Below are 10,891 nucleotides of genomic sequence, written 5' to 3'. Positions count from 1 at the left end.
CAAAGCAGATAAACTCGTATGAAACATGGATAATACTATTTTGCTATTTTCAGCTAATTATGGACTGTCACGTGAAAAAGTTATCATGCATGACATATTGTGATTGGTCGGAAATAGCAAAATAGTGCTAATAAGTGTTTCTCCTCTAAATGTTCTCTGATTCTGTCAACTTACAACTCAACATGTGCTTTGATCCAAAGAAAATAAAAATAAAATAAAATGAAAACTAGTTGCTCCTTTATTTATTTATTTTTTCTGCTCAGGATATTGCTCTGTTCCAAGATAGACCATATTAAGAGAAAGATCAAAGTACCACCTCAATTATTTGAGGCAGATGATTCTTCCACCCAAAACCAAAATATGAAATCACATTTCAAGTGCGAGTGGCTCAATAAAACTCTGGTATTTGGTGAAGAAGTCAGTGGTTGAGGAGGAAGTGCAAGTGGCCCAGTAGGGTAAGGGCTTGTGATCTAAAGTCTAAACCTTGCTGGAGGCACACCTTCCAAGGGAAAAGCTTGACCGACATGAATTGATCCATCCAAATGCTCTCTGACTAAGACTTTGACTCTGTCTCGGCACAACTTACAACTGAGAGCATGTGCTGCTTTGATCCACAGTAAATTAAAAACAAAATAAAATAGAAAACTTCTTGTTCTTTTTTCTACTCTGGATGTTGCTCTGTTCCTGTACGTATGGACCATATTAAGAGAAAGATCAAAGTATTCTTCCACCCAAAACCAAAATATCAAATCACATTTGAACATTGACTAAGGCTACAAGTCACAAGGCACTCTTGTTTGTTACTGGCTTCACTTGCATCATGAGGTCACCCCACACACACCAATTAATGGGATTGGTGATGCAAGTGAAGCCGATAACAAAGCAGAGTGGATGAAGACCAAAACCAACGCATGGTGCGGAGATGGAGATGGAGTCCAGAAGCTTGAAAGCCAAACATTCAGAGAATCAAAATCCAAACAAAGCTTCAAAGCCAAAGGACAACTTGAGACCACCATCACCTTCCTAATTCATTAAAAACCAAAGTTTAAGAAAAAGAAAATTCAATGTAACGGTTTTTCAAAAGATAAAGTTTGGAGGGTGGTTCTGATATGGCAGTTCCGCTCACATCGAGCTTCTCCAAACACTCTACATGACCCAACTCTTCCGGCAGTTCATGAAGTCTTGTACAACCAGAAAGATTATACTTTGAGACATTTTAAGCCGTTTACACTAGTTGGAAGATGCATAAAATATTTGCAATCTTTCAAGTTCATCAATGTTGGGTTTTAGAGAACAAAAGAGTGATTTTATTTAGAGAGTTTCACTAAATACCCAAAATGGGGGTTGAAATTATAAAAAAACCCAACACCCAAAATACTTTATAAACACACCCAAAACTCATCATTACACACACTCAAAACCCATTTATAAACACACCTAAAAAATATATAATTATTAATTTTGGGAATAATTTTGGGTGTGTTTCTATGTTTAAATAATGTTTGAGTTTTTTTTATAAATACATGTCTAATATTGAATTTATTTATAAATTTGTATTTTATTTATTCAACAATAGATGGGTACAAGGCTTTATAGAGGAATAGGCTTATTGGCCTTCAACAACTAGAAACTGTTTGCTGGGCTTGTTGGCCTTTTTGGCTTATTGGCCTCTTTTCTCTCTTTGCTGGCTATTTGGCCTTCTCTCACTTTCTTGGCTTTGTACAAGAGACAACAACATCTATTTATACGCTAAAGCTGCCGCCATTGTCCAAGTCGGTGGACTTGGCTTCTTCCCCTCACTACTTTATAATATTATTACTTTATTACAAGATTTTTATTAAGATTTTTCTTGAGTTTACAATAATCATCTCTTTAAACTTGACTTTGTCAAAGTTAGTGAACTTTCTCGAGCTTTCTAATTTCTTCTAGATTTTTCTATATTCTTCAAGTGTCTAATTTCTTCTAGAATATTGCTAGATATTCTGATCTTGTCGATGCCATAATTTTTGTTCCTGCTGATAATTGAGTTGTAGTCTCTGTCTTCCGGTCATTGCCACTGCTATTGATACACCAATTTGTGTTGTCTTCTCCTGATGGTGCTAGACATGCATAGAACACATGCTCGTACTTATCATTTTCTTTTGTGTATTTAGCTTGATAGTTTTTCTTGAATCGACAATCTTTTTGTATATGTCCAAATCTTTTGCAGTTCCAGCATTTTGGTATGCCTCGGTACCGACAGTCTTTCTCTTGGTGGCTTGTCTTTTTGCATACTCGACATGGAGGATAGTCTTTCCTTTCCACAGTTTCTCTTTTATTTTCCCAATTATTGTTGGGTTCATTTTCTACTTCTCTAGTTTTTTCATCATCTTTAGACTTCTGAGACCTTAAATTTAGTTTCAACTGGAAGGCACTTTCTACTGGACTTTCATTTCGCCTACTCAGTCTTTTTTCATATGCTTCCATAGCCCATTAATTCTGTCACTCACATACTAGTTATATCTTTTGTCTATTCAATGGCAGTGACTAGTGGATCAATTTAAATCAATTAAACCCATCTTGCAATGCATTTCCTTCCAATTTTTTTGTGATGAAGTAATAGATCATTAACTAAAAAACACCCTCCAAAGTTTCAAGAAAAATTTCCAAGTTTTCTTATAATTTTCGTGGTTTTTATTTAATTTTTATCGATATCGATAATATCCCAATATTTCCATCGAAATTTTCGTATTTTTGGACTACCGATATTTCCGAAACCATTAATATTTTAGACATTGATCGTGAGCAATATGAGGGAGGCTGAGATCGTAGAGGGAAGGTGAGAGAAATGAGGGAGAGGTAGTATTATAGAGTTTTTTTAATCATTAATAGTCAAAATTTAACCCCTAAATTCATAACCCTCCGTTTGGATGAGGGAAAATAACTCAGAATTTAGCTAAAAGTCGGGAATTTAAGAGGAGAAATTGACAATTTCCTTGTTTGGCAACTTAAGTGCGGAATTTATTAAATGACGCTTGTAAAAAATAATGGAAATTAAGGCATCAAATTCCCTAGTTTAATTTCCACCAAAATAGGCGTTATTTCACAATTTTCATAGTGCAGGAATTCATATTTTCCAATGTGCTAAAACTTACATATAAAAAAACTGCCAAACTTTTCATATAAAAAAAAGTAGCGCCAAAAAATATTTCAATTGAAGAATTTGTAGCAATATTTTTGAAAATAATTGCTCACAACATGAAATACAGAGTCATTGGTTTTGACTATTATCGTTCAATCGAAACAATTAGTCGGCAATTTAACAGAGTCTTATATGCCATGATGAGAATTAGTGAAGAATACATGAAATTCTAGCCAAGTACTGTTGTGAGTTCCGAAAGAAGCAGATGACAGTGGTTTGAGGTACTTATATAACTAGAAAAAAAGAATACGATTTTTATTTTATTTTTCAACTAGTTATCTTAAGTTTCATACTTATACTTTTTTATATTTCATGTTTAGAATTATCTTGGGGCACTTGATGGAACTCACATTCCAGTAACAGTGTCGGCGGAAGAAAGACCAAGATATCGAAATAGGAAGGGCGATCTCTCCACTAATGTTTTAGGGGTTTGTGCTCTAGATTTAAGATTTATTTATGTATTACCTAGATAGGAAGGCTTCGCATCTAATGCTCGTATATTGTGAGATGCTTTACGCAGGAACAACCAATTCATATAGCAAGAGGTAATTTTTAATACTAGTTTTAAATTAGATTGATATTCTTTCCTTCTTCTTTTTTTCAATACTAGCTCTTTATATCTATATATTTTTTTAAATTTCTTATTGTAAATAAGTACTATCTTGTGGATGCGGGTTATACTAATGGGCTTGGGTTTTTAGCCCCGTATAGAGGAACTAGATATCACTTGAGTGAATGGAGTGGGAACAATCGCCCTGAAAATTACAAAGAGTTATTTAATGTACGTCATTCAATTGCAAGGAATGTAGTTGAAAGAGGATTTGGACTATTGAAGAAACGATGGAGTATATTATGTACACCTTCATTTTTCAACATCAAAACGCAAATGCTTGGCTGATAGAAAATGACAAACAATTTCAGATGCTGAAGGCACTCCCAATTGAGAAAAAAAAAAGTATGTTGCTTATGTTTATTGCACGGGGGGAGTGACTTGGTTTGCTAATATGCTATGTTTGTTTAAGTTGAGTTATATAGTTCATCAAACGATATGTTATTTTATACTTTGAGGAATACCTTCTATGTCGGTTATCAATTTTTTTGTTCTTTCGAAATATTTAATTTATGTCATTTATAATTTACATGAGCTATCCAAATATTGAAATTTTCAAATTTTGTTATTTACAAAATTCGACATACATAAATACAAACATTGAAATCTTCAATTGCCAGAAATTGAAATGACGGAAATCTAAATTCCGTCATTTTAAAATTCTATGTAATTTGCAATTCCTTTATCCAAACGAAGAGTCAATTTTTATAAAACCTTTCAAATATAGTCAAAAACTCACGTAAATAGACAAAAATGCCCTCAAAATTTAAATAACCTAAAAACATAGTTTATCTTCATGAGGACCATTTGTCCACACCATATCAATTTTTATTCAATGTGTCTTCTCTGCTTCACAAGCTTATATTGTCATCTTGCTTAGAAACTTAATTCATGTTGAGATTCATGATGGGAAGAGTGACACAGATTTATAAGAAACTTGAAGAGGATTTTAGGGAGACAGTACTTTGTTCCCCAAAGTTTGATCTGTGGACTGTACTTGCGGTATCACCGCTTCTGGTTGCAGATTTTGCTGGTGTTAGAGGTGTTCCATTAACCCCAAATGAGAAGCAAACCTTGTTAGACCTCCTCACACCGCCGCCTTCACGAGTCCCTCGTGATGGATAGAACAATGATGTGCCTTCTTCCACAGGCTTTCTTTTCATGTTATACTTTGGACTTAGGGTTGAAACTATGGAACAATGGTGTGCCTTCTTCCAGATCAGACATTCTTTGTATCAATTCAAGGAAGATCAAAATGATTTGTTTTATTTATATTTGTGATTGATGACCAGGGATACAAGCTATAGATGCAGTTTTTTAAAAATTTCTTTCCTTTATTTATGTGGATTTATTTGATTTTTAATTTTAAAGACATTTGAGTATATTTAAGTGGGGTTTTGACTATATTTGAGAATTTTTATAAAAATTGACATTTATGAATTTAGGGATTAAATTTTGACTATTTATGATAAAAACTTAGTATTATATTGATTTGTCTCAAGATTGTTTCTTACGTGAATCAAACTCTAGTGCACTTTTGGGAGAGGGGAGAGTTTGACCCACTTTTCTACTATTGTGCCACCCCATGTGCATTAACTTGGATAAGCTGGTTTCCTCGCTCGGCATATCCTCCTTGGTCTGTTGTTTTGGATGCCCTTTTTGTCTTTCCAGCCACTTTTTAGACTGGTTGTTTTGGAGAAGCATGAATTTATAATTTTGTAATTTTGATTATATTAGAAAATATATTTTTTCTATTCGACAAAAAGCTGGGAATTTGAGCCGCATAATATGCACTCGGTGACTGTCTATACAAAACCTTGTAAATCTAAACGGAGCCCAGACATTTGAACCCGGACACCAAGGTCCAGGGTCTAAAACACACTGCACATCATGTTACTTGAACTTGATCACATGCACCATTTCAAAAACATTTGCTTCGGAATGTAAACAAAGTATATAGTTTTCTAAGATGGAAGGCTTAAAGGACCAATGATATCCAAACCTGCAATGCTTCTTTCAAAAACAAAACTCAACCACTCATCTAACTCAAATTTGTATCGTAAGTATATCATGTGAAGCCAAAACTTGACTTTCCCACAGCGTTTCATTGCACCCCATGAAGTTTAATAAATAGTTAATTCTCCAGAAAAATACAGAGCAGAATGCAGAAGATAGGACAAGAGCTAACATCCAAAAGCACAAATTAACTAGCCCACTGATCAAAGTAATTCAATTATAAGAGATAGAGATGTACTGAATCAAGTGGGAAAAAAATTATTGGAATTATTTCTAAGCATGTATTTAATGTGATTAGAAAGATCAAAGTCTTACCTTAGTTATTTGACGCAGATATTCTTCCACACAAAACCGGAATATCAAATCACATTTCAACATTGCCTAAGGTTACAAGGCACTCTTCTTTGTTACTGCTTCTCTTGGATCATGAGATCTATATGCAAGTGAAGCAAATAACAAACAAGACTGGATGAAGACCAAAACCAACACTGCTCAATTCACTGCTCTCTCTTGCAATGGCATACAAAACGCCCAAGGGCATGCAAAGTCCATAACCAAATCCGAACAAAGCTTAAAGGCCAAAGGCTACTTGAGACCACCCTAGGTTAAAGACTTCCCTAACAAGAATAAGTTAGAGACTTCCCTAACAAGACTAGCCAACAATTCTAATAATATGGTAGTTCCGCTCACATCAAGCTTCTCCAAACACTCTACATGACCCAACTCTTCCGGCAGTTCATGAAGTCTTGTACAACCAGAAAGATTAAGAACTTTGAGACATTTTAAGCCATTTACACTAGTTGGAAGATGCATAAAATATTTGCAATCTTTCAAGTTCATCAAAGTAAGACCTTTAAGCCTTCCAATAGAGGAAGGTAGTTCTCTTATGGAAGTTCTACTCACATCAAGCTCCTCCAAACACTCTATGTAACCCAACTCTTCTGGCAATATAGTAAGCCTTGAACAACCAAAAAGATTAAGAACTTTGAGAGATTTTAAGCAACCTACACTGCTTGGAAGATGGGCAAGGTTTTTGCAATCTTTCAAGTTCAGCAGAGTAAGTCTTTCCAGCACTTGAATTGATGGATCAACTTCAAACAATCGTGTACAACCTTCAAGAATCAGAACCTCAAGATTTGGCATACCTTTAAAGTTGGGTGTGCTGACAAGATTCAGAGAGTGACTGAGTTTGATGGTTTTTAAATTGTGTAAAGGCTGTCAAATTGCAAAAGCATAGCAAAATTAGCTTCCCTGATTGAACAGTTTTTGTAGGTAATAAAAAATCAAATGAGTAAAAGGATATGTACTTTTGTTCCCATCCGAAAATGTTTTATGTAACTATGACACATTTTGAGTTCTAGTAGCTTCTCTGGGTTGAAATGTGGTGGGAAATATGTTAAAGGATACCCCGTCCATTTAAGAATGCGTAAGCTATTGGGAAGATCTTCAAGTCCATTGTAAATGCTCACATTACTAATCTTGAGGTATCTTAGTTTCACCATCTTTGAAAAGGATTTAGCATTTGCATGCACCTGTGCCCCTGGATCAGCTGGGTGCAGAACTATGCCTTCTATTGCCTCTGTTCCCTATTAACATGGAATAGTGAAGCTCATAATTAACGTTAAAAAAGGGTTAGTAGAGTACCTTGTTTTATCATATAACAACTCAAATTATTCTTGTGCATGTACTAATTAATCTCTTACAGTATTTTTGCTCAAGACATGATTGGCATCTTCACGAAACCACAACCTGCTGCACCGGCCAGGCTCATCAGGAAATTCCCGGAGTATAATTTGCCGACCCATTTCTTGGAGCGAATCATGCATCCAAAGCCTTCCACCCAAAATCTTTACGAGAGATCTCTCAATGAGGACTTCTAATATAACAACTGCAGAAACATCACAAGCTTCTATTACTCGATCTTTGTCCTTCCCGTTAAAGAAACACGCAATGTCCAGGAACATTTTCTTCTCATTATCATCTAGACCATCATAACTAATTTTTAATGCCTCAAAAATTTCCAACTTACACACTCCAAGTTTTCCCAACGTACTGTTCCATTCACTTAAACCTCTTCCATGCAAGAATGATCCCAAGACCTCAAGAGCTAATGGAAGACCTTTGACATAACTCACAATGTGATTAGACAAAATAAGATAATACTTTTCAGGGTAATCCTTTTTAAAAGCTTTCCAAGTAAACAGTTGAAGAGCATCTTCACTTTTTAGTCCCTTTACCTGAAATCTTCTCTCCACTCCATGTTTGATCAACAAATGCTCATTTCTAGTGGTAATGAGAACTCTACTCCCACAACCAAACCACTCATGATTTCCAGCCACACTTTCTAATTGTTCAAAATGATTCACATCATCAAGAATGAGAAGAACCTTTTCTGACATAAAACCCTCCTTATGATCATGGCTCCTTCATGAAGGTTTGATATATCATCCATTGTCATCCATATGCCAGAAAGAAGTTGCTTTTGTAGGCTAACAAGACCACCTTTTTCAACAATATTTCTGACATTGCCAATAAAGATACTAAATTCAAATTCATTAGATATTCTCTCATGTACAACTCTAGCAATAGCTGTCTTACCAATACCGCCCACTCCCCATATCCCAACAAAGCGAACATCATCCACCCCTGCACCCAAGAGCAAGTTGATTGGTTTCAATCTTGAATCAATTCCAACTATTTGGTTCTCTACTGAACTAAACAGTAATTTTCTCCGTAACACTTCAGCAATATATTTGGTTCTCTAATGCGGATATACTTTTACTAGTTTTCAGTTTTCAAATGCAGATAAACAAACAAAATGGAGATATGCTTTTACAATGGGACCTGAAATCTGGTCAAAGTAGTTGATCAAGCCAAAGCTAAATAATTACACAATACCTATCCTACATTGCACTTATTCGTTTTTATTACTGTAATGAGACTGAGTTTGGAACTGGTCATCTAATTTCTTATGTCCCATGTGAACTGTAGTATACATAGTAAAAAAGAAGAAGAAGGAAATCAGCTATTGTTAAGTAATGCAATATTACAACTACATATTCATATTGATGATTCCAAAAAAGCCGTTTAAATATTTTTATTCTATTTCTGTTCCTCATACATATAAGAGATACCAGTCCTTTGAATAGAAAAAAGAAAGAGTACCGTACCAGTCCTTTGAATTCCACCCAGAGAGGTTTGCTATTTTTTTAAAGGCAGCTCTCCACTTTCGTACCTTCTTTGCATCATCCACAAACCTCTCTTCATGTTTAATGAAGGCTTCTGCAACAGTTCCTGTTTGTTTTCGGACATCAGAAGGATCAACATCATAGAAAATTGGCAGCACTGTTTTTGTTTCTTCCATGCATTCAAGAATTGTTACAAGTTCATCGAGGCACCATGTTGATGACGCATAATTTCGTGAAAGAACAATGAGCGCGAACCTTGACTCTTCAATTGCAGTCAAAATCTGTGGAGAAATAGCCATCCCCTTTTGAAGTTCAAGGTCCTCCCTGAAAGTTGTAATTCCTTGATGTTCCAATGCAGTGTATAAGTGGTCTGTAAAACCCTTGCGAGTGTCTTCACCTCTAAAACTCAGAAAGACATCATATTTCCATTGCGAAGATGAAGAAGGGAAAGATGTAAAGGTTCTGTGTATGCTCATTGTCGCTGCTGGAACCTCCTCCTTAGTTTCTGGTTTGTGGAAATTCACTGGCGTGGAGATCGTTCCAAGGACTCACAATGAGAGTAATCCCAGTAGCTTTCATCATTATCTTCAAGGCTTGGCACTGGCATGTGAACCAAATATAAATACTCATTATTCTAGAAAGAAAGAGTGGTATAAGTGTACAATGAGGTCATGATCACAAGTGTGATGTTATTCCTTGATAATAACATGACAGTTGTTGGATATTGATTGAAGACGGTAAACATTTAGTACGTAGCAGCTGAAAATGCAATGCCAATACATCCCAACTGATATAATTTTTGTCACAATCAATAAGGTATCCACTCACATAATATGGTCTTGAAGAAACGAAAATTTCATCACAACAACCATTAATCAAATCATGGAGGTTTAAAACTATCATAGAAGACACATTGACACTCCTCTAGTGAATGTACAAGTATGTAAATATAGCTCCCAAGCTGAAAACCATTCACCACCAACTTTATCTTTCTCCTTTTCATAATAAATAATACAACATATGTAATTTGTCCCCTGTCTCAATCAAATTCCTCGAGTTCGTAATTTTTTAATCTCTGTTGGTCGAAAAGACCCAAGAATCAACTGAACTTTTTAACTCCTAGAGTAAATGAAGAAAGAGGAAGAAGAAGAAAGAATTCAATTCAGAGAGAAATTATGAATATTACAATTTACAATGCTTAGTAGTGAGTAAGTAGATGCTTCTATATCCTAGAGTTGACTAGAGCTGACTCAGCTATACTGTCCTAGATTTGAAAACCCAACATCACCAGACACAGAGTCAGTAGCTAGCATCTGCCAAACATATGCATGCAGAAAATGTAAAAGAAATTAAAAATAGCTAAGCCAGGAGGAGGCTATTAGAATTTAGATAAATAATCAGTTGGAGCTTAACCTGGTTTCTCGGCGCGCAATTCGAAATGGATTCAATTGGTCGTCATCTCGTCTTGAGAAGCACCACTGAAATAATATGGGCATTGTTTTTGGTCGCAGGTAGAAGCATAGCCGGGTTGAGTGGAGTGGAGGGGCCTCCTCTCAATCTCAAGTTGATGCATCTTCTTCTTGCCGCCCAAAGCGTTGAATAATTGTTGGCTCTTTTTTCGTTGACCCACTGTACTCAAATTTTGTGTTCTTCCACAAGAAATGATTTTTATTAGAAGGAATAACATCGACTTATGTATTTATTAGAAACAAATAATGTGGACTTTTCAAAGAGAGCGAGTTGTACTGTAACAAGTTAACAAGTGGGGAGGTTCTTGGAACCAACACATTTTGACACAACATTGGAAACGACACGTCTCTGCAAATTACGGATTCACCCCCTATTAATGGGATCGATGATGCAAGTGAAGCCAATAACAAACAAGACTGGATGAAG

At 35.5% G+C, this 10,891-nt stretch overlaps 2 pseudogenes across 1 annotated transcript; one reads left to right on the top strand and one right to left on the bottom strand.

Annotated features, from left to right (window-relative positions):
• Positions 1-876: 876 nt before the first annotated feature.
• Positions 877-10,719, bottom strand: LOC103336495 (disease resistance protein RUN1-like; annotated as a pseudogene). Its single transcript, XR_016128101.1, has 6 exons — positions 10,409-10,719; positions 8,929-9,595; positions 7,511-8,568; positions 7,115-7,393; positions 6,459-7,022; positions 877-1,274 (listed from the first exon to the last, which is right to left on the bottom strand). The product of XR_016128101.1 is annotated as a disease resistance protein RUN1-like (transcript).
• LOC148915872 (uncharacterized) lies at positions 1,577-4,079 on the top strand (annotated as a pseudogene).
• Positions 10,720-10,891: the final 172 nt, after the last annotated feature.

The sequence above is a fragment of the Prunus mume genome, linkage group LG6, assembly GCF_029339155.1.
Source record: "Prunus mume cultivar Tortuosa linkage group LG6, ASM2933915v1, whole genome shotgun sequence".
Classification (NCBI taxonomy): Eukaryota; Viridiplantae; Streptophyta; class Magnoliopsida; order Rosales; family Rosaceae; genus Prunus; species Prunus mume.
Note: the sequence above shows the minus strand (reverse complement) of the source record. Positions and strands in the feature narration are given on the sequence as shown.